The sequence below is a fragment of the Hippopotamus amphibius genome, chromosome 7 (assembly GCF_030028045.1).
Source record: "Hippopotamus amphibius kiboko isolate mHipAmp2 chromosome 7, mHipAmp2.hap2, whole genome shotgun sequence".
Taxonomy (NCBI): Eukaryota; Metazoa; Chordata; class Mammalia; order Artiodactyla; family Hippopotamidae; genus Hippopotamus; species Hippopotamus amphibius.
Window position 1 is genome coordinate 109312469 of NC_080192.1, and position 27463 is coordinate 109339931.

Below are 27463 nucleotides of genomic sequence, written 5' to 3' on the forward strand. Positions count from 1 at the left end.
GGTTGCAAATATGTTATTCCTCTGAATTACAAGTTTAGAATAAAGTCCCATTATTTTAAGATGTAAGACAATACTATGGCAGCAAACACGCATGCCAAAGATTACACAAAGCATATAGCCAAGCAAAGTTAAAAAATCATTGAAAGGTTGACATTCTCTTAGTAAGGTTTTAAAGGTTACTGTATTTGCAAGGAAAGAAAAAATCTGTTTCTAAACTATCCTTGTAGAATACTTCAGAACACCATCCACTTAGAACACTAAGTCCACCGTATAAGTAGGCAAATGATCTTTTCTTACAAATAAGTATATAAATAGCAAACAAATATATTAGAAAATTTTCGACTTCATTGATGATTAAAGAAATGCAAAGCAAAACAAAAATATGACATTGAATACAACAATGTACTTAGCATAGTGTCTGGCAAGCAGAAATACTAGTAACACAGATAATATCTACTGTTGCCTAAATTATCAACAGTTTAAAAAACATACAATTTTGGGCAAGAACCTAGGGCAATTTTGGAAAGCAAGCTGGCAATATGCCCCATAATCATTAAAAATGTTGTATTCTTTGACCCAATAATTCCACTTATGAGTCACTTGGTGAAATAATCCTATGTAGGGGAAAAGATTCTCTCCCTCCCTCCTTTTTCTCTCTTTTACACACACACACACACACACACATTCATCCAAGAATTATGAAAGATAATAGGAAAACTATAAACAGCTTATGTATTTTATTATAAACAGCTAAGTAAACTAAAGCACACCTATTTAATCTAATATTTAGTAGTCATTAAAAATGACTGTCTTGAAGATTGTGAAGTAAACAAAAAGCTTATTAAAAACTGATGAAAAAGTAGAAAATATACAAAAAGCTAACAGTGGTTTGTATTAGTAACTTGGTAATTTTTTTGTTTTATTTTCCAGTTTTTCTTTAAGGTGTTTATTATTTATATAGTTTAAAATTAAAACAATATACTCAAGGGGGAAAAGACTGTGTTAGATTATTTTTTAGTTGTAGTATTTCCATTTGACAAAAAACAAAATCACAAGTCACAGACTGATCAAAGGCCTCTAGTCAAAAACAGAAGCCACCTCTCATAGTCATAGTATAGTTCATTTTGTTACTAAGCTTTTCTGTAACACAAATTAGTTCACTGGTAAATAGGGGAAAGATTTTAGTACAAAGTGAAAGTCACATTGGTTTGCACATGATTTTTTCCAGCCTATGTCTTTGCCCTACTAAACAGTAAGAGCTGAACCCAAAATAAGATAACACAGTGGAAAGCAGCAAGCTGCTGAAAATACAGTACTGTACACAATTCTCATTCAACCCATGTTCTTCCTCTTGGCACAGCTTGGCCACATGCATTTTCTTGAAACTACTTAATGAGTTCTTCTCACCAAATCTTTATGCATTTTACTCTGGCCTCCATAACCCTGTAGCTTCAACACTTCCTTGCATATCCTTCTATCAGACTACCTTTTTTTGTTTGTTTTTTTAAACCTTAAGTCTACTGTAGTATTTCTTTATTTGCAACAGATTTAATATATCTTTTAAAATATTCTAGTATTCTTATTAAGATTTATTTTTATTAGTGTTCTAACTATAAAGCTTTGCATGTTTTGGGTGTGACCCACCAGCTGTTTTCAGAAATATACAACAGGTAATATTACAACAGAAAGGTCTGTATATTTTACACCAAAATCAAGAAAACTTTTAGTTTTAAATATTTATGAAACTACTTCTTAAAATGAACTGAAAGCATTCAGTAGCAGCTAATTAATAATGTGCATGGACGTTTGTTTCATAAAGCAAAATAAGTAAAGAAATAAAAGGAAATCTGGGCTAGTGCTATATTGATAACATTTCCTTTTAGTAATCTTTTAAGAATAATACTTCAACAAACCAAATGTAATTGTTACACATAATAAATGTCACTCAAAATAGGCAGTTAAGGCCTAGAAAATAAAATGTGGGATTTGAAAAATGTATCCTAATTTCTTAGGTGTTAGGTGTGTAACTAACATAACTCAAATAATGAATACATCCACTACAAACCGATTTCTAAAACCAAGACATTGGTACAAAAAAAAACAGAAAAAAAAACAACAACCCCCCCAAAACAACAAAACAAAAAAACAAACAAAAAAACAAACCAAAAAAAAAAAAAAAAAAAACCCAGCAGGTATATATGTACAAGACAATTTAGCAAAGTACACATTTGTGTTAAGACTCCAAATCTATATTTCAGGAAAGGATAGAATTTCCTCTTACAAGGAGAATTTTTAAAGTGGAGAGTTCAAATAAACCCAGTATAATCACTCTGGAGCCCCTGTCTAGAGCTTCCCTGTATGACAGTCATGGCAGTATCTTAAGAAGAGGGCTCAGGATTAAAACCCACCATTTTTTTTCCACAGCTGTGAAGCTCATACATCTCCAAAGGTGTCTAACAGAGAACTGCATGTCTGCATATTATGTTCAATGCTACAGTGATATTCAACTCCAAGGCAAGAAAAATATAACAAGATTCCACATTGGAAGTCTTAGATCACTTCTCAAAAGGTTAGAGGAGAGCACTTGTGCTTAGGTTTGTATTGACATTGGTCTGAGAGGAAATGCTTGACAGAAACTAAATAAGAGAAGGGAAACTAAGGCAGAGAATTTTCAGTGTTATCTAAGGTACAGGGTGCCAAATTACAAGGTATTAGAGGTGTCACAATGATAGCTTTTTTACCCTAAATAACTAAGGAACCTCCTAAACACAAGATGTTGGTTAAAACCACACAGATTTTATGACTTAATTTGTCCACATTTTTAACTGATTGTATCGAAGACAAGGCAAACAAATTTTTCCTTTATAGTTAGAATCCTTAAATATTATATTACTTAGCCTTCTAAGTCTTTTACACATCATATAAAATTGAGTTGTACTGAAACTTGTTCCCCCCCACCAAATTCATTAACATTATTGCAGCAGTAATTCATTCATTTTTACAGATGACTTATATTCTACTTTATGAATATACCACAATTTATTACACTCAAAGAACATTCATTTATGTTTATGTTTGGGGCTACTACAAGTAGTATTGCTATGGACATCCTTGTTCATATCTCTTGAAACTGTAAATAAGTTTTATGAAATCCTAAAAGCAGAATATATGTGAAGGAGTGAAGTTATTGGGTCACAGAGTATTCTTCTCTTCAGTTTTAACTGACATAATGACAACTACAACCAGGAATGTGTTTGTTCCTGGAATGTATGCACATTCTGTTTACTCATCAAAATTTTTTTTTTGCCAACCCGATGACTATGAAATTATATTCCACTGTGGTTTAAGCTGCATCTCCCATATTAGTAATGAGGTTGAATATCTCTTCATATACAAAAGAAACCTAAAAGGCAAATATATACATATAGTAAACATACACACACACAAATACACACACACACATATATATATTTTAGTTTTTTTCTTTGCCATTTAGATTCCCTCTTCTATTAAGTGTCTATTGAAGTCATTTGTATTGTTTGGATACCAATCCTTACACGTGATGCAAATATCTATCCCTATTTAGGTGGCTTGTCTTTTTATTAGTTGCCTATTAATGAAAAAATTCTTAACTTTAATAGGGTGGATTAACCCTTTTCTTTATGTTACCACAGTTTGTTTCTCATTTAAGAATTCCTTCTGCATTCCAAATTCATACAGGTTTTTATCCCAAACTGTCTTCTAAATGTATTACAGTTTTTACCTTTCATATTTAAGTCTTCTATTCATAAAAAAAAGTATGTATTTTTTACTCAATTTCATTTTTTTACATATGGATACACAATTGTTCCAGCATTACTTATTAAAAACTTTGTCCTTCCTGTTGGGAGAACCAGTCTATCACTGGCCCTCAGCATCTCCAACATTCTCACCAGGTAGGCCAAGAATGAAAGGCCTTTATGTGGGCCATTTCTCAGGGTTGTGTTTGCCACAAGCAAAATTGAGGGATGACCTAACATCTCCCAGACAAAGGGAACTCCAAGAAGCTCCATTAACATTTCTTCTTTCATACATGAGTCATTTAGAAGAATATATCTTAATTTCCATGCAATTTTTTTTTTAAACTGATTTCTAACTTGAATTGATCTATAGGATACTAATCCTTTGAAATTTGTTGAAACTTGCTTGATGGTCCAGTATGTGGTTGATTTTCATGATTCAGCTGATGCTTCCACAGTGACTGGATACAACATATGTCCATTGGATGAAGCTTGTTAATTACACTGTTTTCCATATTCCTACTGATTTTTTTTTTTTTTTTTTTTTTTGGTCTGCTCTCTTTGCCAATCAATGAGGAAAATATATTTCAATCTTCCACTATACTTGTGAAATTCATCAATTTTTCCTGGTAGTTCTATTAATTTTTGCTTTATTTGTGGTTTTGGTTATTGCATACAAATTTAAAACTTCTTAATATCAGTGGCAAAGTGAAACATTTACCATTATATATCAATTCTTTTTATCTCTAGTAATTCTACTTGTCTTAAAAATCGATTTCAAATGATATCCCAGCTTTCATTCCATTAATATTTGCCTGGTATATCCTTTCCCATAATTTTACTTAAAACGTTTTCCTTTTGTTTCTTTGCAGTCTATACTAAACCCCATATAGCTGAACATTTTAAAATACAAGGCATAGATATATGTGGATTTACTTCTATCATCTCATTTGTTGTTCCACTGTTTCTTTGCCTCTTTTCTTGCTTCCTTTGGGATTATTTTTTTCTGGTTCCATTTTTTATCATTTACTAGTTTGGAAGTTATATATTTATTTCCATTACTAAAGTGTTACCTTAACATTTTTACCACATACTTAAAATCCAAAGTTACTTTTAACCTTCTCCTGAGTAATAAAAAAGATCTTTTGAATACTAGCTCCAATAACCTCCTCCCAGTTTATAAACTGGCATTTAGTAAGTAACTAAAACAACTACTATTTTAGTTCTAGCTTTTTTTTTAACCCTATAAGACACTATTATAATTTAAAAAATTTATAATTAAAAAAAAATTAACTTACACTTTATTCACATACACTTACCACTGTCTCTGATCATTCCTTCTTGAATCTCAGACTTTCAATGACCATTTCCTTCTACTTAAAATGGTCTGCTGGGGGGTGGGGGAGGGATGCAGTGGGAGTTTGGGGGTTAGCAGTTGCAAAGTACAATACATAGAACGGATAAACAACAAGGTCCAACTATATAGCACAGGGAACTATATTCAATATCCTGCGATAAACCATAATGGAAAAGAATATGAAAAAATATATATGTGTAACTGAATCATTTTGCTAAAAAGCAGAAATTAATATAACATTGTATGCTTCCATTAAAAAAAAAAAGTGGTCTGCTAGTGAACTTTTAGATTTCTCTGAGCATGTCTTTATTTTGCCCTTGTTCTTGAAAGTTATTTTTTGCTAGCTATAGAATTCTGTGAACTAGAGTAGGTCACAGCTTCTAGATTTATTTTCACTGAGTATATCATTACATAGTCTCTATTTCCATTATTGTTACTGAAACTTGATAATCCTTTGAAAGTGTTCTGTGTTTTCTCTTAAAATTTTCCCCTTTATTAACCTCTTTTATATATTCCAATTTCTTGTCTCCGTACTGCATTCTGGATTTCTTCAGGTTTATCTTTCATTATATCATTTTTTCTTCAATGGGGTCTATTTGCTTTTATCTATCCCTTGAATTCTAATTTCAGTTACTGTATATTTTCATTTCTAGAACTTCTGATTCTTTTACAAAATGTTTGTTTGCTTTTTCCCTCATTTTAAAGCTTTCATGGAACATATTAAATATACTTATTTTATATGTTACATCTGATAATTCCAAGATGTGAACTATTTGTAGGTCTGATTCTACTGATTCTCTTGTATTGTGTGCTGTTTCCTTAGATGGTGTGTAAATTTTCATTTTAAGCAATTCATTTTCATTATAACTTTACCAACAGGAATTCTTTGATGATGATGATCTGTGCTGCTTCTGTCAGGCCCCTGAGAGCAGTAACAATCCACAATCATTTAAAACTCTTAGCTTGAGGTCTAGTGTGAATTCAGGCTGCAAGCCAGTGTGAGGGCTGGTTTGTGGTAACAAATTTTCCATATAGATTTTTTATTTTTCCTGTTAGCAGCAATATTCTAGAAACATAACTTTTTTTGTTGTTGGGAAAGAATTTCTAGATCACTCTTTCACCTAGAAGGTATATACCCCTATGGAAAACAGCTATTACTGGAGAAGACTGCTAAATGTTTTACTCTGGCAGGGTCTGGGCTTTGCTTTCTGATCTCTGAGCCCCCACAAGACCAGGAAAACAGAAGCTCACTTGATTTGGTAAATACCCTCAAGGCAACAGCCAGCTTCAGTACTCAGCTTACCTCACTGGGTTTCCAATTAGCGTTTGGTCTAAATATTCTTTACTTTTGTGCCAGAGCACTGATGCATTTTATCCAGCATTTTAGGTTGTTTTCAGCAGAAAGGCTGGTCCAGGTACTAAGTTCGCTATGCCACTGGAGACAGATGTTTACATTAGTTTCTGATGGCAATATCTCTAAACGTACATTATCTGACATTTCAGAGCTCTGGTTAAGTTTCTTCTGCCTCCACACACCTGAGGAATTTGACTTACTCCTATCACTAAGAGTTGCTTGTTATGACGGTGATTCCCAACTGGCAGTAGGTAAAAGACATTTCCTTGGAGGTGAGAGGTGGTAATCAAAAATAGTGTGTACATCTGTTTTTCAAGAAGGTACTTTTCATCCCTTTAAAAAATCATTCTCTTTAAATATAGGAAAGGTATTTTTAACCTCTTAACTATGGTTCAGGCTATTACAAACAAAGATTTGGTAAAGAATAATACTTACAGGGATTGTTCAAGTATATAGGGCTATTTGCCACTTTCTCAGTGTTTCTCAACCAGTGTGTGCCATGGATGAAAACTCTGGGGGCCACAAGTTTTGCGAATTTTCATTTTGTGCTTTCATTTCAATAACAATATAAAGAAAACAAATTAAAGACTTAAAAAATAAACCTACTTCAGAAACTAAAGTCAGAGATTCTAAAAATGGGATCTATAATTATTTTCTTTAAATGGGATCCATATACTATTCCAGTTACAAATACTGCTTCGCACTGGAAGGTCTCACATTTGCTATGCTTGAGTTACCGGATTAATCTTCCTAGCTCTATATCCTAGTCCTCAATTGTACTATAGTCTCTGTACCTTATTATACAGGTATATGATCCCTTATCTAAAATCCCTGTGGGCAGATATATTTCAGAATTCAGAATATTTTGGATTTTAGAAAGGAACTATAATGCACACGTGATATGTCACATGCTGTCAGTGAGGTCTGAGGCAGGATCCCATAATAAAAATGTTAATTATTTCTGCAGAAAAGTGTATATTCACACTAAGAAGAGAGTAAATAAAGACCATCAATAGTCTTATATCAGTTCAGATCATGTTTTAACACTAAATGGGTTAAGAGAAAACTTTTGGCTTTCAGAGCATTTTGGATTTCTAAAACATGGACATACAATTATAGAAGCATTATCTGCTATAGATAATATGGAAAGCCAGATAAATTTCACTATAATTTCATATAGGATCTGATAAGGGTAAAGAGTTCTCCTTAAAGTACATGAATTTAATGCATAAACTTTGTAATTGGGACTTCCTAGATGGAGCAGTGGTTAAGAATCTGCCTGCCACTGCAGGGGACATGGGTTCGATCCCTGCTCCAGGAAGATGCCACATGCCGAGGAGCAACTAAGCCCATGCATCACAACTACTGAGCCCATGTGCCACAACTACTGAAGCCCATGCACCTAGAGCCCGTGCTCCACAACGAGAGGCCACTGCAATGAGGAGCCCGAGCACCACAACAAAGAGTAGCCCCTGCTTGCTGCAACTAGAGAAAGCCCGTGTGCAGCAACGAAGACCCAACACAGCCAATTAAATAAATTTATTAAAAAAAAAAATTTGTAATTTCTCCCCCAACTACTTAGGAATCCATTTTGTCTACTTGCAGTTTAATCGTTGAGGATAAAGAATAAGTAATCTCTTGGTAAGCAGGTAATGTATTATACTATGAATTGTAAAATGTCAGAAATATCTAAATGTATATAAGAATTTAAAATATATTTCAAAGCTAACATATTAGCTACGTTGGATTATAATTATAATATCTCTGCATCTGGTAATGTGGACAAAAGATAGAGAAAGAGAAGTATAAGAGATATACTATTCAGAATAGTCTCTCCTGGTCCTTTTCTAAGATGCTTCAAGAAGAAACCTTTTACTCCTATTACACTCATCATGGCTCCATTGTCATGGTTGTTAGATTCTATGGTAAAACAGTGTACAACTATAAAATGAAAGGCTTCTTCCTTGAGAAGGGAATGAATATATGTAATACTAGAAGATACTGAACAGAAACTTGAAGAGGTAGCACATTTGAAATTAAAATTGTGAAGGATAAGGCAATTTCACATTATAAAGTCATAAAGGTAAAATCTAAATCATTTTTAATATTAGAATCACATCTGGTGGCAATGAAGCAGAGGGTTAAAAAGCATGAGCTGTAAAGAGATAGTGCCTGGGTTCGAATCCCAGCTCTGCCACTTAACAGGCTATAAGACCTATCAACAGAATTCTAACAGTACCTACTTCCATAAGATTGTTAGTACAAATTAAATGAGAATAAATAAAGGACTTAGAACAAAGGTAGAAAGTAAGTACACAATGAATGCTATAAAGATGGTAATTATTATTACTGTTATTAATTTTTAAATTATTATTAGCTTTCTTCCTAAAGTAGTAGATTTATAAATGTTATATCTCTCAAACACAAAAAAAAATGGGTATAAAATCAATAACAATATGTTTTGAAGCTTAAAAATTAAAAAAAAAAATTCTACTATTAAGGTTGGGCCTCCTTTATGACACCCTCTGGTAAGGCAGAAATTAGGACTTCTCAGAAGAGTGCTGCAATAAGAGTTTCATCATTTTCTTTATGATGTGACTTTCACTTCCTTATTCTGTTTCCATGAACTTTGTTATGTTATGTCAATCTATTACCAATGCCACATGACAGAACCTTTCTTCCAAGCTTCCTAGTTTAATAATCTAAAAGAATTTAAACCATATAAACTTTCAGAACTTTTTAAAGTTGTTATTAATGGCCCCAAAGGAGTTTTTTAAGTTCCTTTATTAACAGCTCTGCCTAATGCTAACATTCTAACAAAAGAATTTAAATAAATAAATAAATAAATAAAATAACCCACTATGTCTGAAATAAAATACGTTGAGTTTTCACCAGTAATGACATTCTCAATGACAAAAAGATATAGTCGCAAATGTAATGCTATAATCAAAACAGGACAAGAATATAAATATCTATATATATAGTTATATTTATTTGTATCCAACTAGTTCAAGAATCTATCTTGAATCTACAGAATGTTTACCAAGTTAAAATATTCAAAATAATTTCTTTCAAGATATTACTTATATTACATATATTGTAAATTGCAGGATAATATCTACAGTACCTTAAAAATACGGACTCATGTATATAAAATTTAACAACCCTCAAAAATCAGGCTCTCAGTCCAGCAATTCTCACGAACATAAAAGTTTTTTAGTGCATACCTTAGTAATATAAATCTATAGCAAATAAGAAATAATTGAAATTAATTCAGTTCTATTAATGTGTTTAATACTTCTAAAAAGTGCTTTTCAAATTATATTATTGAATTTCTTCATGTTACAGTTTTCAATTTTAATTTTTTATCTTACCTATATCAGAGTTCTCGGAACCCTAAATCCTAAGTTATTGTTTGCAAGATAATTTTTTGTTACAAAATTTATATTTAATCCATTATATTATTTAAGGATTCCTTTTAGGAAATGAAAAATAGCACTGAAAAAAGACATCAAAATAAAATAATAGTTAATTTTTGATATCCCAAAGCAAATTTATTCCAATTTATTTTTTCCTTGCACTCCAATTATTGAATATTTCTTTCCTCATTACACAGAAAGGATAAATGAGGAAAATCAATTCTGCTCTAAAAAACTTTTTTACTACACTGGAGTGAAAAGGAACCATGCCATCTGTTATGTTCTACTAGAACTGGGAAGAAGTTGAAACCTACTCTTGAGCAATCGTACTGAGAGGCCCTGAAAAAGACTTGCAGTCAGTCCCATGCTTAAAGCAAGTTGATTAATCTTGAACTACATGGCAGCATCTGACCTACAGATAAAGTTGTTTCTCACCATTTTCACCCTGCTAGTCCTATTTAAAATCAGTCTCATTAAAAATACTTTAAACATCTAAATTCCTGAAGCATGGAACAAATGTGTATGATATTTGGTTATATTTAATTATATACATTTATAAGTTCTAATTATGTCTTTTTTACATGGTCTTAAGCCACTTGGAAAAAGACAAAACTGTGTGATTCCACTTATATGAGGTATTTATAGTAGCAAATATCGCAGAGACAGAATGATGGGTGCTGGGAGCAGGGGCGGGGGAGGGGAGCTAGTGTTTCATGGGGACACAGTTTCAGTTTTACAAGAAGAGTTCTGGACATGATGGTGGTGATGGTTGTACAACAATGTGAATGCACTTAATGCCACTGACTGTCAGTTAAAAATGGTTAAGATGGTAAATGTTATACCATATATATATTTCACCACAATGAAAACACTTGGAAAAAAAAGTTCAGCAAAATCTTACAGGTTGGAGCCATTTCATTTTAACTATATATTTAAATTTCAGATAGTACAGATCACCTCCTTCTTATAAAAGATGAGGAAATTCACATTTTTACATCCCATCTTCCCACTCACCATAATTTCATGTTTGTCAGTCATATTATTTTTTTTTACATTGTCAAGATTATTTTGTTTTGTAACTATATAATGCTCTGATTATTTGGCTTTATATTAAAAAAATTTAACTCTCAAAAAAAAAAAGACATTTGGAAACTTTATTTCTTTTGACTTGCCATTTTACCTCTCACCAAGTACTTAATGTCATCAGTAAATTAAACAATCTTAGAAGTGTCAAAAGAGCAACTGGAAAGTAGGCCCCTTCTCAGATTTGTGGCTTTCCCAACCAATCACTTTAGAGTAACCAATATTAAAAAAAAAAATTTCACAGGCTAAGACAACCCTAGCAAGGGGAAACAGGCTGTCATTCACAGCTCAGATGACTAAACAATGTTTTCCATAGAAAATAAAAATCTACTACAGAGTTAAGGCATAACATACAAATCCAAAATGTTTGTGAATTTTATTAGAACTGCCTGGCAATTACTTCAATTCTTTACTGTAATTTAAGCTTTGTCTCTAATTAAGATATACTGCATAATAAAAGGAATTTCTATTCAATTTCCGCCTCCTTTCTTCACCTTCATATTCTTAGGAATAAACAATTTTTATTAATTATAAAACATACCATTACTCAAGACTAGAAGCCATAGTACTACATTTCCTAGATTTATTCAGCAGTATAACAAGCTTATAATAAGCTCAATATAAATTATTTGAGGAGTTTACAGATACTAATTATTTTCAAAATCTTAAGAGTTCCTCATTTTTAAATAAGGAAAACAATTTTCATGTTAATTTATCACATTGCTAGCAATAATAGTGTAACACAGAGCATAGACTATTCGCAAGGCATTGTATAACAAATTTAATGCTAGAACTTTAAAGATACTCTATTTACTCAAATTATCTGATAACTTTGGTAACCCTCAGGTAAGAAAAAAATAAGCCATATAAAAGGAACTCACAACCTTTCCTATAATACATTCTTTGTTTTAAGATCTATTATAAATACTGTCCATCCTGTAAAATCCAATATTGAAATTAGAGGGTAGATTCAAATCCCAAAAGTACTACTGCAAAAAGACGTATTTTTGATTATAATGCTACATGATGTCATGTATCCAGGACAACTGAAGCATTATGGTCTCTTAGGGATAAAACTGCCTCTTGGTCATAGATTTAGGTGACACAGCATGTGATCCATTGTCTCTAAACAAAAAAATGTGTGCAGCTGCATTTTCCAGTCAAGAAAGGGAAAGGGAGGGGAGGACGCAGAATACAAAAGGGTCAAAGATTTGTCTCATAGGGAAAATGTTTTTCAAATGGGGTAAAAAAATAAATAAAATTGAGTGGGGGAAAAACCTTTCACCAACTCATGCTAAAAGCAGAACACATTAAAATTGGGGAGGGGAGGGGGATCTGTTGTGGTAATCTTCCACTGAATCCACTTTTCTTCTAAGTTAACTTGCCCAGATACATTGCATAAACCATGGTTCAAATGACACTTTCATCTAAACAATTTTGTGCTATTTGTACACAGTATATAGAGTTTGCCTATACATTGTTGCAGCATTTGTCTCCATAAAAAAAAGTCTGGGTTGTACATTTGTTTCTTGGAGAAATTAAAATGAACCAATAGCTTTATAAGTAAAAAAGAAACACATTTGCTTCTAACCAGTAAACAAACCTGATATTTTCTGTATAAAGACCAAACATCTTCTTCTTTTTTTTTAAACAATGAATCCCTAGCACATAACCCTGCCTTTCACACAGAGAAATACTGGTTTCAAAAAACAGTACCACAATAGATCTAAACTGAGTGAAAATGTTTTCTCTGTCAAGAAAAATAGCTATTTCTAATAAATGCTTTTAAAAGTAGATGACAAAATAATTTGTAAACTTCTATTGGTATCTAAAACATAGTACTAGTTTACCTTACATGTTATTAAACATAATGATAGAAAAAAAATCATTACTAGCTTTCAGAGTATATCTAGCTTAGAAAACTCATCTTCTCAACCTTTGGGATTGCAATCAATGCAATGTCTGAACAAAAATGCATTAAAGGCTGAAAAAAACTGACAGCACTGAAAAAGAAGCAAACAAACCACAAATGGAGGGAAATATCCTTACCATCTAGAATTAGAAGTAATATCATCTGTGCTATGAACCATATAGTGACCAGTTAGCCAACCAGCACTTGGTTTTTTGATAGCCTTGTAATTGTACTTGAAAAGTTATTTTGAAATGAACAAAGTTACAGAAACCTGAAAATCAGCAGATCTAATGTCCTAAGGAACAAAGATAAATTTGGTTGGCATGTGAATACAAATAGGTGGTATTCTTTGTCACCAAAATTTATTTATGTGTAACATGGTTTTCAATGCCTTGAATATAAGCCATAATTAGCCAGCCATGCAGTAAATCTACAGTGAATTAAATTGTTCCACTGAAAATAAGCATCTTTTAAAACACAGTCATGATCAAAATAAATTTAATAAAGGCAGACAATAATATCTTACCTTACTAACAGCCCCCATATCAAACTTGGAAAGCAAGACTAAAACATACTGGCTGACATCATATACTGATTTTATATGTAATTCTAAAAACAATACAAAAGTATGATTAACTAACACAGAATTAAGTCCTCTTTAAAACAGGACTAAACTAACCCTATATGAACACTTACTGAAGTAAAATATACTTAAGCTAAAAATTATTAAAGGTATATGTTATTAAATAGACTACCTCCAGAGCATTTTAGAAAGTAATAATACTTAACTGTAATAATCATTCAAGTTTCTAAATAAACTTACATGGAATAGAACCCCAAATCTAAGTAGCCATATCAACTGCCACTATATAAAGCCAGTTGTCCACACCAGTAGACAGAATCAGCAACTGAGTGGATGTTGGTTCCCCTTGATAACAGTATATAAAGAATACTGAAAGAGAACATGTCTGCTTTTCTTCTTGGAGGTAGATCAATGTGTGTGTGTGTGTTTATTTTTTGTTTTGACCTGTTGAGTGAGTTTGGGATATACTTGTGAGATACTTAAGTAGAGTGGGCATTTGGGATATATATGATCTAAAGTTCAGGAGAGGGAGGGACGGAATACGGGGATATGTGTACAAAAACAGATGATTGAACTTGGTGTACCCCCCCCCCCAAAATAATAAATAAATAAATAAATAAATAAATAAAATAAAGTTCAGGAGAGAGGTTTGGTCTGGAGATAGATTTTGGAGTAGTTAAACCTGAAATCTGCCTATCTCTCTCCACCTTCACAGTCACAACTACTATCCAGGTCAACATCATCTCCCATCTAGACCACTACAATGGTAGTCTACATGAACGGTACGGTACTTCCTATGGCTTGTGTTCTGCACAAACATACACAGTGGCTCTGATAATATCTTCCTAAATTAGTCCTCCTGCATCTATTCCTGATGCTCCTAATTTGTTCTCTATAATATAGCATAATCTTATAAAATGCAAATCTAAAAACGTCCCTTTCTTGCTTAATCCATCAAAGGGACCCTTAGGTCAAAGTCCAAAGTCCTTAACACGGTGTACGAGACTCTGCCTAAATTACCCCTGTCTGACCTCTCTGGCCTTATCTTTTGCCACTCTCCCCTGTTCTCTCCACTTCAGGTGCCTGAATAGGCCATGCTTTCTCCTTCTTCAGGGTCTTTACAAATGCTATCTTTGCCTAAAACATTCTTCATTTCATTCTTACTTGTATGTACATTTCACCTAGCCCTGGCTAACTGCTATCATTCATACTTCAGTTTAAAAATCTTAGAGAGACTTGCTCTAACATCCCAGACTAGACAGGGCCCCAAGTTCTACTCTTCCATAATATCCCAGACTGTTTGATAACATTTGGCACACCTGAGATAGCTCAATACAAATCTTTCCTGACTGAAAGCTCCATAATGGCAGACAAAATAGCTGTCTTGTTTTGTTTACTGCTCAAATATTTATTGTCTGACAGATCTTGGTTCCAGCTCTGCTACTACATAACTGTGACATCTATAAAATGAGATGATTGAACTTTTGTTCCACAATAATCTAAATGCTATTAAAAACTGAAATTCAAATATTACTAGCTTTCCTGTAGATATATACATGGTAAGACCTACCTTTCCTACTTGTATGTACACTTCCTACATCTGTGTGAGTGTGTGTGTACACATTATGTACACATAATCTATGTAAATGAGAGCTAGTACTTTCTCACATAAAAAAATTCATTGAATGCGTATTGATACCAGGTGCTTTACTAGTATTAACTCTTTTAATCTTTTAACAACTCTACGAGGTAATTACTATTATCAGTGTCCATTTTATGTGGAAACAGAAGCAGAGAGATTAAATAGTGTGCCCATATCACAAATCTTGAAGTGGCACAACTGGGATATAAGCTCAGGGAACAGTGTGACTCCAACTGTGCACTCTTCACTACTATACTAGCTGTCATCCTATCTAGATTGCTTCATATGTACAAAAAAAAAAAAAAAAGCACATGCCATTATCTATATATCTGACTCAGTATCTGTCAATACATCCTCAAGCTAATGCTCCGCATGAAGTTAGTCCAAACTAGACCAAGCTGTTCAAATACTTCCTGTACATTTCTCTATATGCTTGCTCCTGCTATTCTAAACATCTGGACTGTCTACTCTCCCTACCACCATTCAGTCAAAACCCGAATATTTAAGCCCTCAATGAATGATAACTCTTCCATGTAATTCCCACCTGAACTTCTCTTAGGAATTTTCAGTCTCTCCTACAATGTTGCAATTGCATTTATATGTCCTCTTTTTACAGTAGTTATTTGTATCAACAGCTCAAAAGAAACAGTGACATGAAATCACTTTCTAAACACTAAAGTTTTATATTATCAAGTATTTAATCCAGACTAAATAAAAAGCGAGAGAAGGAGACTAGGAAACAATGGGTTCAAGACACCTAAGCAGAATATTTCAAGCAAGTACAACCTGGCTCTAACTTGCCGCTAACTAGACGGGAAACACAAAGGTAAAATTATACTCAAATTATACTGCATGATAAGTTTTTTTCAATTAAACAAAGGAGATATTTTAACCAAACTATATGGAACAAAAAGTTGAAAGGTAAAACATGATATTCATTAAGAAAACTTACTGAGCAATTAACTTTCAAGTACAGAATATTATGTTAGATACTATGTTCCATTCTGCTCTGTGATCCTTTCACTTCCTAAACTGCAGTTCTCTACTTAAGAAATATTTGGAAAATAGTTTTATCACAAAGGAAAACTTTTAAACATCAATCATTTTAATCCCACCTGAACAATATCCTATTTTGAAGTTGTAATTAAAGAAAGCCTACTGTTAATTCATTTGTATAAAGAACTACTAAAGGAAAAGTTTGACAAAAACAGAAAAAATAGTTATTAAAGGTACTGACACACCATTAATAAACCCCCATTTGACTATAAAATCCACTTCACTCAATCCTACTCTTTGGGGAAAGCACCTACTCTGTGTTCCCACAGTACTAGAATCTATATTTAGAAGGGTATGTCTCACTGCAATTACTTACTTTCATGCAACTGATTCTTGTTATTAAACCCAATTTTTTCTCCATAATTTAAGAATGGTCCTAGGTGTACACAATGTAAGTTAGCTTTTAAATAATGGAAAAAGCTAATGCATTAAATGCAAAGCATTAACACTTGTATATGTGCAACAGAAAGACAATCCCATGACCCTTTCACAATTTCCCAAAGGATCTTTAATAGATTCTTAAAGGCTCTCTTAACTATGAAGAAATAATTAGGGCAAAACAACAGGTTCAGAATTTTGCAACATATATACTATCAGTAGACAGCATTAAGAGGCAAAAATTTCAGAAGAAATTAAAGTTTTTTGTCAAGATTTTAGGAAAAAAAGACATGACCACTTCCCAAATTAAAATTATGAGGAATAGGATTTTGGGAAGATGGTAGCTGTCATGGCAGCAATTTTTTGATTCCTTGCAAATCTTCACATAAAAACAGGCAGAGCAACTAGAGAGCAAACCCCAAACCCAAAGAATTTAACAAAGTCTTCCCACAAACCCCGAAACACAAAGGACTTAAACAAATCACCAACAGCCCACAGACTTATTTTCTATCAGTGTCTAAGTGAGAGAAAACAGAGGGAAGCAACGAGGGACTTGAGAACAGAAGCACAAAGTAGCCAAAACGTATTCCCTGGGAAATACTGAGAGACAGTTTGTCAATAGAAGCTGAAATTATTCCAGATGTGGGTAAGTGCAAGGGGTCTACAGTAAGGCCTATAGGTATGGAACAATCTAATCCCTTTGAGCTCTCAAAACTTGACATTTGGGGCTGTCTTCCAAGACAGACCCTATACTTGAGAGGAAGTACTGGAAATGGAAACAAAATTGAGCAGGATAGGGAAAAACAAGATGAAGGAAAGAGGGTTCAGACAGAAGTGCCAGAGTAGAACAGAGCCAGGAAATCTAAGAAAGCCATCCACCATTTTTTAAATGATGGACATAAACAAAAAAAGAGGAGTATGAAGTTAAAAGAGCTTTTGGAAGCAACCCTCCTCCTAGAAGTTCAAGAAACTAGTTTCATATAAAGAAATGATGAAATGATCCGAGGGCTGAATATCATACAAAGTTACAATAAGAAAAGAGAAACAGAAAAATAGTTAAACTCACAGAAGCAGGGGAGGGGGGAAATGGGGAGTTGTTCCAGCGGTAAAAGTCTCCATTACACAAGATGAATATGTTCTAAAGATCTGCTGTACACACTATTTACAATAGCCAGGACATGGAAGCAACCTAAATGTCCAACAACAGATAAATGGATAAAAAAGATGTGGTACATACATACAATGGAATATTACTCAGCTGTAAAAAGCAATGAAACTGGGACATTTTTAGAGACATGGATGGACCTAGAGACTGTCATACAGAGTGAAGTGAGTCAGAAGGAGAAAAACAAATATCGTATATTAACACATATATGTGGACTATAGAAAAATGGTACAAATCAACCCGTTTGCAAGGCTGAAATAGAGGCACAGATGTAGAGAACAAACACATGGACACCAACTGGGGAAAGCAGAGAGGGTTGGGGGAGAATGAATTGGAAGACTGGGACACGAAATTGTGCCCTCCAAACATGCAGTTTATTGTAAAAAAAAAAAAAAAAATCTGCTGTACAACATTGTTCCTATAGTTAACAATACTGCATTGTACACTTAAAATTTTAAGAGGGTAGATCTTGTGTTAAATGTTCTTACCACAGAAAAATAAATAATAAAATAAAGAAATAAGAAGAAACAGGGAATAAAATAATATCCTACAATGAAAGCATGCCAGAAAGAGATGCTCACAGGAGAGATAAAAACAAGCTTCAAAATGAGCTTAAATAAATTATATGACATGAAAAAATATATATATATCAGGATTAGAAACACTCAGAAATAAAGTGACAGAACTCAAGAAAGAATCTGAAATAAAAGGAAAAACAAAAAACACCCATTTCAGAAATGAAGACTTAAGTTAAAGGAATACAAGAAAAAATAAACATAAAGCCTTAAGATAAAGCCTTAAGAGAAACAGAGGATGAAAAGGAAGAAAACTTAATCAGAAAGAAAGAGAAAGGGAGAGAGAGAGAGGAAGGGTGCAAGCAGGCTAACCATACTAAGGATACATACTTGGGTAATAAAACCAAAAAGAAACTCAACTGATTTTCAAAAAAGTTAGAATAGTGGTTACTTTTTGAAGGAAGGGAGTTATGTTTTGGAAGAGGCAAATGAAAGGGCTTCTAAGGTGGCTGGCAAAATTCTATTCCTTAACCTGGAAGATGGTTACGTGAGGGTTGGCCTTAGAATAATTCACTAAGCTACACATTTCTTGTGTGGTTTTCTGCATTTACATGTTATTTTACAGTAAAAAGCATTTTAAAAATTTAGAAAATAAAAAACTACAGATGGTATTAAATTAAAACTACTTCCAGCTTTCAGTAGAAAACACAGTAACAAAAAGCTCTTGGAATAATCTTCAAAATGACTTAAAATTACACCGCAAACCAAGAGACAAGTTTCTCACAGAGTTTCATCCTGATGTTTGGCAAACAGGACAATAAATTAAAAGCCCACCTTCTTATTATACTGAAACTACCTGTTCTGTTTTTCACATGTAACACATGGTTTAAAAGTATTTGACATTTACTCATTCTTAGAATAAATTGCAACTAATACTTAAAATGTGTAAAAGATTTTTTCATGTAAGAGATACTCTAAAACTGCCAAGAAAACTCACCTTTGAGACAAACATGGTCATCTTAAAAATAAATAAAATTAAATTCAACAAGCATTCACTCAGCACATATATATGAGGTGTTTACAATTTAGTTGAAGAGATAAAAAAATATAAGAGAAAGTTATATACAGTAAGTGCTTTGAGAAAGTTACAAAGTACTATGGGTTCAGAAGAAGAAAAGAGCATCCCATATGCATTAAAATTCTAACCAGATGTATCTTATATTCCTCCAATCCATCTTCCCTAATACTGGCAGAATGATCTTTCAAAGACCTCAAATCCCCTTTTTAAAACACTTCACAAAATAACAGTACACAGCAGGGCAATTCACAAGCCTTACAAGGACCAGGCAGGCAACAAACAAGTGAAGCTGGTCTTCTGTAAGACAACAATGATGGAGACTGCCAAAAGAAGGCAGCTCTTATAAACTTCAGCCAATCAACACCATAAAACCAATGCTGCCATGATATTCTAGATTTTTATGTGAAATGTACCAATATTTAAATGTTGGCAAATATGCAAATTTTTTTTTAAAAATATTCCAAGCCAAACAAAACACAGCTGTAGGTAAAGGCTGCAAGGTCTGGCTTACAGAAATGGGTCTGCTAGTAATATTCCAATAGGGGGCCCCTACTGTCTTCAAAATTGAATAATGACTGTCTTCCAATTGAAAGGAAAAAATGAACAATTTTCTCTTCTAAAGAGTTCTTCAAACTTTAGTACCGACTACTATCAGCCTGCTAGCAATAGCAAAAATACAAGAAAAAGTAGAAAAGGAACATTTGGTAGTCACTTCAAAATGGCTTAACCTTTTTTTGGTTGTGATTGTTTTTATCAACAGTTGTGCTCATACTCACCATTTTATACTATGTATGTTTCGTATGGTCAAATTTTTTTATTGCTAAAATTGTTTCAAGATTGTATCATAGAATCAAATATACAAATGTATCTGTTCTTTAGCAAAAGAATGCCACGAGACTCCATAAAAACCACGAGCCTAATAAAATCTAAAATCTTTAGTACTGTGGCCTACAATTCCATAAAAAATCTGGCTCCTGTTCGTACCGATTTCACACCATCTCAAGCTTCCTGATACACAATGCTCTTTCACTCCTTCATGCTCTAAGATGTATTTCAGGCTCTCTACCCCATGTTTCGGAGAAGCTCAAAGTCATCTCTCTAGGAGTCTTCCTTGAATTATTCAACTTTTCCAATCATACTTCCTCAGAATCCTGTTTAAAGCCTTATTATAGAACTTACTTGCTGTTTTTGATTACTCATAATTATTTGCTTACCTTTCCAAGTCAGCCACTAGACCAGCAGTTTTCAAACTTTTGATGCTATCCCACAATAAGTGCATTTTTATAAGAGATCCATGATACGCTTACATATATAACTGAAACAAAATGAAATAACACTTTTACCCTTACCACATACAACACAACGAAATTTTCTATTTGATTGTATTTAAGAAATATTGGTCACAATTTACTATATTGATTCTCTAGCATCCATTTAAGAAATACTGTACTAGAAAATAAATCTTTGCAGGCAGAACAAAAATACATTTTTATGCTCTACCACAGACCATAACATTTAGTAAGCAAATGTTTAAGTGAATAAAAATAGCCAGCATCCTGTACTAGAAAAGTAAAAGAGTAATAAGACTTTGAAGTCAAGCAGACCCATCACCTACCAACTTACTTATGCAATCTCTGATAAATGACTTAAGTCCCTTACATCCCAAGGAATAATTCCACTTACTTAATTCACTATGACAATAAAGTAGTGGCATTTATGCCACAGAAAAGGCATTCTATAAATACTAGTTTGCTCTCTCTACCCTGTATTATTCCTTACTTTTTCCTGGGAAAGAAGCATCTCGTCCTGGCAAATATCCATTTTTCAAAGACTTCAGGTCACAGCACAAAGAATATGAAATCTTAAAATCTGATTGACCTGGGTTCAAACACCCAGCTCTGCATTTATATAACTTCTGTTTCTTTATAAGAATAAAATATGTCCTGCACAGTTGCTATGGAGAATTAAATTACATACTCATGTGTCTAGTATAATGCCATGACAGAACATAGTAGGCACTTGATAAAAGGTAGTAATTGTTGTTATGATTATTAATAAATGTTGCTCAATCAGCATAGATGTAGAATTTAAACTGAACTTTTAAGTATGGAGTTGGACAGAGGCCTAGGGCAGGCAGAAGGAACAGTAAAATCTCAATTTACAAGAAATCTCTTCCTTTTTTCCTGTATTTCCTCTTTTAAGATAAACCACTAGGATGTAAGTTTATCAATTTCCTCAATTCTCTACCTTCAAGGTTATATATAAAACTCAAAATAACTGTACTGTGTCAACATTCTAATTTAAATATTAAATTATGCTCAGTGGGCTGAACACTATAAAATGTGAAAAGTATAAATGTATTAATGATACATTTTAGGGAGAATTTCAGTCAGAATCCAAAGTAAAAGTGCTTTTAGTTAACCCAGTTAAGTAGAAAAAATTAACTGAAATTCTTATTCAACACGTCTTTCAAACCACTTCTTAGGAAAAAAATCTCTAAGTAGCAAAAGCACCAAATGCCTATGAAAATACAATCAAGAAGCCAAGAATTTCCTTTTACAACCTGCAAACTTTATAAGATATGAAGACAATTAACGATAATTAAACTATCCTGCTAATTTAGCAGTAATGGGACTTCCTAGGTGGTGCAGTGGTTAAGAATCTGCCTGCCAATGCAATGGACACAGGTTTGATCCCTGCTCCAGGAAGATCCCACACGCCATGGAGCAACTAAGCCTGTGCGCCACAGCTATTGAGCCTGCGTTCTAGAGCATGTGAGCCACAACTATTGAGCCCATGTGCCACAACTACTGAAGCCCACGCACCTAGAGCCCGTGTTCCGCAACAAGAGAAGCCACCGCAGTGAGGAACCCCATGCATCACAATGAAGAGTAGCCCCTGCTCACCACAACTAGAGAAAGTCCATGTGCAGCAGCGAAGACCCAATGCAGCCAATAAATAAATAAACCTAAAAAAAACAACCAAAAAACAAAAAAACCCAGTAATATACCAACTGGGTTTGGAGAATCAGAGTAATTTTGCGTTATCCATGTTGGTAGCAAAAAGATGGTTATTTTAATGGTATATATATTTACCCTTTTTGATAAGAGCATATTTTCTAAACGGCTACTTAAGAACTTTATGCAGCCTTTTAGGCTTACAGTAATACTATGCTTACAGCTGTCAATGAAATAAGACCTATGTGGGTGAGGGGATAAATTCTTTTTATTTTATGTTCACATCAGGCAGACACCAAAAAAGTAGGAATGATGTCTCTTGCTCACCACTACATTCTGTATTTAAGTGCTAACTTAAATACAGCAGATGCTCAAAATATATCTGTCCAAGTTTAATGTTTATTTATGGACAAGAAAATTAGGTTGAGGTAAATAAAAAAAATATATGAATCAAAATTAGGTCAAGGCCTTGAGCATGAGCTGTGCTAGGTAACTTGATTCCAAAGAGTAGAGTATGAGTGGGTGGGAAGTGAAACCTGACAAAGACCTCAAACAGATGATCAATGTTTGTTCACATTAATTTTATGCTGTTATTATATATACCTTTGATATGCTGTGATGAGAATGGCACTTCACCTCTGTTATCTTCCTCCCTCAAACCCGTAACTCTAGTCTAATCATGAGGAAAATATTAGATAAATCTCAATTGAGGGACATTCTGTAAGATTTCTGACTAGTACTCTTAAAAACTGTCACAATCATCAGAAACTGGAAAAATCTGAGAAACTAGAATTCTGGAATAGAGAAAGGACACTAGGGAAAAACCAATGAAATCTGAACAAAGTACGGAATTTAGTTAATAGTAAAGTAGCAATTTTGTTTCCTTAGTTGTGACAACTGCACCACAGTAATGTAAGAAGTTAACAATAGGGTAAACTGAGTGAGGTATACTCTACTATTGTGCTACTTTTCTGTAATTGTAAAACTATTCTAAAATTAAGTTTCTTTAAATTAAAAAAGTTAGGGTAAAGGAAGTAAGAAATATGTGAATCAAAATCCTTTGGAAGTGGATGATGATAAACATTCTTTTGGTTCCTTTGTATTTAGTAGCATTCTCATCTAGTGGAAATTAAGTTATTGAACAAGTCTACAGTATTAACTATGAAGTCACATATGATGAAAGCAGATACCCCTTATTCTTGTTTCCCAAAGCACCATTCTTAGGCCTCAACACTTCAATTACTAACTTTATTACAAAAAATTATAACATGAGCTGTCACCTCTATATTGAATGGATTATCTCACACCTCTAATCTCTAGTCATTAAAGGTTATATTCACCTCGGTATCTCCCACTCACCTTACACTTCAACTAAACACCATCTTCTTGATTATGCTCCCCTTCCAAACCTCCTTCTCAAAGTTACTAATTTTTTCCTTCAATAGATCTTTCCTTCCCATAGTCAATAATTAGTCCTGCACACTTCTGTCAAATGAACCTTCCTCAAATAAGGATTTTATCCTATCATTCCCAGGTTTAAATGACTTTTTTTTGGGCAGAGGGCGGGGGTTGGGGGTGGGGTGGACATTAAACCATGTTTAAATTCAGAAGTGATGTTTTCAAGGCCATCCATAATTGGTTATTCTTTTGTACCCTTCACTTATAAAGAAAGACCTTTCCATCCATCTCTCCACCTCATATAAGTGCTGCCCTTCCTTTACTCAGAAAATAATTAAATTCTCACTAAGTATATAACATATATCTGGGAGAAAAAAAAAAAAGACCCCTCTGGGTGGTCAAAGACTATAATTTTCTTGGGGTGATAAACCCTAAAAAGATAACAAAGAACATAGGAATTTGTCTCATTCAAGGCTGTAGCCTCGGTAACTATAAACGCTTGGCACATGGTAGGTGCTTAAAAAATATTTACTAAATAAAAACAAGGCAGTATAGGATGCTACAAGCCAAAAGAATAATATGCTATTAGAGAAAAGGCTTTTCAGTTGGCGAGGTGGAAGGCAGGTCTAAAATTCTATGATTCTAAGGCTCTCAGGGCAATCAAGAGTTTAACCAACCCTCATGTCTGAGTAGATCTTTGACAGGTAAGAGGATGTGTGTAGGTGCATTTGCAACAGAAAAATATTGTATCAGCAAAGGTAAAAGGAAGTAAATTGTTATACCATGTTGAAGTAGTGAATAATGAACAGTTCCTATAGGTTAGTGGAAGATAAGAAGGGAGAAGACTGGGACCAAAGTTTAAAAAGTCTTGGGAAGAAATTTGGTATTATGCTTGATATAAGGGGTTTTGGTCCTTAGAGTGATATAACCTTTAGGAAGATTAATCTACTGGGAGTAACATGAAGGTTAGACTTTTGAAAGCAAAAGCCTTACTTTCTTCAAGAAGCCTCCCCTAACTACTCAAAACCTCTAGGTCCCGTCTCAACTCTTACAGCACCTGCCTGCATTATACTATTTAACTCCAAATTATATCATCTCACACTGTAAACTTTTTTTCACATATATTAACCATGTCTCTTCGACCCAGGAATAGGGATCAAATCCTGGAGCACTTTTTCTTCCCTAAGAAATCAGCAAAGAAAACTTTATGTTGGAGGACCTTTTCGCATTTATACAAAACCCAGTTACTAAAATGACAACAATCCAAAAGCAAGAAACACACATACGAGCTGCCACAAGAACAAAATTAATCCTTGTTTGGATGGCACTTTTTAAAGTTTAATTTGATAGCCGGATCCCCTAACTAATAATGTAGCTATCTCCCAGCATATGTTTTCAGTGCTTCCTGCTTTATATAAGCATTTCTTCACCTCATTTAGTTTTCTTTCTCAACTATGCATTGCTCTCAGTGCTCAGTACACATATTCATTTCTCAACTGCATTATCTTTTCTGCGATGAAACCTCTCCAATCTTTTTAACTATTAGCTTCACTGAATGAAAACCATTATTATGGCATAATTAAAATTCTAATAAATGATGCTGCTATAACTTCTCCACACAATTCTTTTAAATATTCTAAATGTTTCCTGTGATTTAGCACTCTTCAAATAAAACTGATTCTAATAAAAACATATGCTACAGAAATAATTCAAATTCACTAAAACATTTACAAAATGAAACACGATGCACTAACAACCAAGGATGGTATGTAATACTTAAATTCTAAAAATTTCAAACTCTCCAAAAGTTTATTTTCAACCTTTTTATTTATCTCACTTTAAAACAGTTTATTTAAAATTATTTTATTAGTTTACTTTTTATTAATTTTTGGTCTTCAGCCCTTAATCCTTTTACTTTTATATATTCTAAAACTTAAATTTCATTCCCTTAATATCTGTTGATGTTAACATCTATATTAACTGTTAATATTTTTCCTTAAAAAAGCTTAAGAAAGTGCCCACGCACAAATCAAACAAGTATTTATTTCACCCCTAAACAAGTATTTTCACTGGTAATATTTATATCTTTTCATGTCACAATTTTTATGTAAAAAGAAAAAGGTGGAGATTTTTATGAAACTATCAAAAAGAAATCCTCCAGAATGTGTTTATTTCTGATTACGTTACAAACTCTCATTAACAGCTCTGAAATTCAAAGGATTTTTTTCCCCAGAGTTGAGAAACTCTTCTATTCCCCATTACTCCTTAATGGTACCTAATACTGCTGAGATTTTAAAGATGAATCATCAAAACACCAGAAGGCAAAAATGTCAATATATACCTTTACAAGGACTGCAAGAAAACAGAGATAAGTCTCTGATTCGGTTGGAACAGAGACAGACTTGAACAGTTCAGCTTCTTCCACTTCCCCATCTCAGAAAACACCAATATAAATGTGGACGCAAAGCTACTGCATGGTTATAAATCCCCTGGCTACCAGTGAAACCTCAGCCCTAGTGGCGCTAAGGCACTCAATTACACTCAGCCGGCCACGTGGCTGTCACAATCGGAAAGAAGACAGGATTAACAGCGTAAACTAACCTGCAAATAATAATTGACCTCCGCCCACAACCTCAGAGTTGGGGTAGAAAAAGGAAAGTATGTGTCATTTCTTTGCACGCTAAGACTTTTTTTCCGTAAGGAGAAAACGAAGTACATGGGCTGCTTTAAAGAGACTTTAAAGCAGAAATCAGGTCCAGGAAGATCCCGAGAGTGTGCCCCTCGTGAATTAAGACACGCCAACTCCCGTGAGCTGCGATTGGAATAGAGGCATTCTGCAAAGGGGCGATGGGGTGGAGTTGAGTAAGATGGAGCACTAAGCACATGGGCTGCTTTCTCCCGACTCCCACCGTCCTCCCGGGTTCCAGCCTCGCTGCTGTTGCGGTGGGGCGAACTCAGAAGACTGAAGAGCCTCGCACGCGCCCTCGTGACCTCGCACCCTCCCAGTAAAGACGACTGAAAGGCAGAGATAACCAAGGGCCCAATGAGAAGCGGCGAACAGGAAGTGTCCATATTGCAGCACCGAAACACTAACTCCCACCCCACCAAGACAGCCACCTCGGAGGCCCCCGGGGCGCCCGCCGGAGGAGGGGCCAGAGGGTGCCGGGGTCAGCCACCCCCACATCCGGGACCCGCCCCTACCCACCCCAACGCCCGCCGCCCCGCTGCTCGAAGTTCACTGCCGGCCGCGCCCGGCGCCTCCCCGGGCACTACTTGGCCGGGCCCAGCCAGCCCGCCTGGATCCGGACGAGGACTCCACGCCCGGCACGTCTCGCTGCACTTCAAACCAGGGGAGGGGGTGCCGCAAAGACTCCCGACGGACTTGGGGCGCTTCCCCCAACAGCAGATCCGCCCCGGGTCGAGCCCTAAGCGTCCTCGGGGCCACCTCCGAGCTTTTCCAAAGAGCCGGCACCCCTCGCAGCGGTTTCCGCCGCGCGACACCCGCTCCCGGGCGGTCATTACACCCCTCAGCAAAAACTGCTAACTCCTCAAGGGGCCGCACTACCTTCAGTTCGCCACCCTCGGGAGCCCACACACCCCCCCCAAGCCGCGCGCAGGGGAGACCCTCGCGCCGGCGCCGATCCCTCACGGGACAGAAATGTCCGGGCGCGGCACGGGACAGCCGCCTCCGCGCCCCATGCCCCGCGCCCGTCGCACGCGCTGCCCCCGCGCCCGGGAGCGGCGCCGCGGGTCCCGGCGGGGAGCGCGGACACCGGGCGGCGCCGGG

The 27463-nt window shown here is 34.8% G+C and overlaps 1 protein-coding gene across 5 annotated transcripts in view; it reads right to left on the minus strand.

The window, feature by feature from the left end:
• Window positions 1–27463, minus strand: part of FOXN2 (forkhead box N2) — a 58875-nt gene that overhangs the window by 31197 nt on the left and 215 nt on the right. The window contains exons 1-2 of one of the 5 annotated variants that reach the window (XM_057743149.1): window positions 26018–26130; window positions 20536–20636 (exon numbers count right to left, since the gene is read on the minus strand). The exons of 1 other annotated variant lie outside the window; for it this stretch is intronic. The gene's annotated coding sequence lies outside the window, so the exon portion shown is untranslated. Of the gene's footprint in view, window positions 1–6925; window positions 7043–20535; window positions 20637–26017; window positions 26152–27463 lie in introns of those variants that run through there. 3 more of the 5 variants (XM_057743150.1, XM_057743148.1, XM_057743151.1) reach the window with 3 other exon arrangements.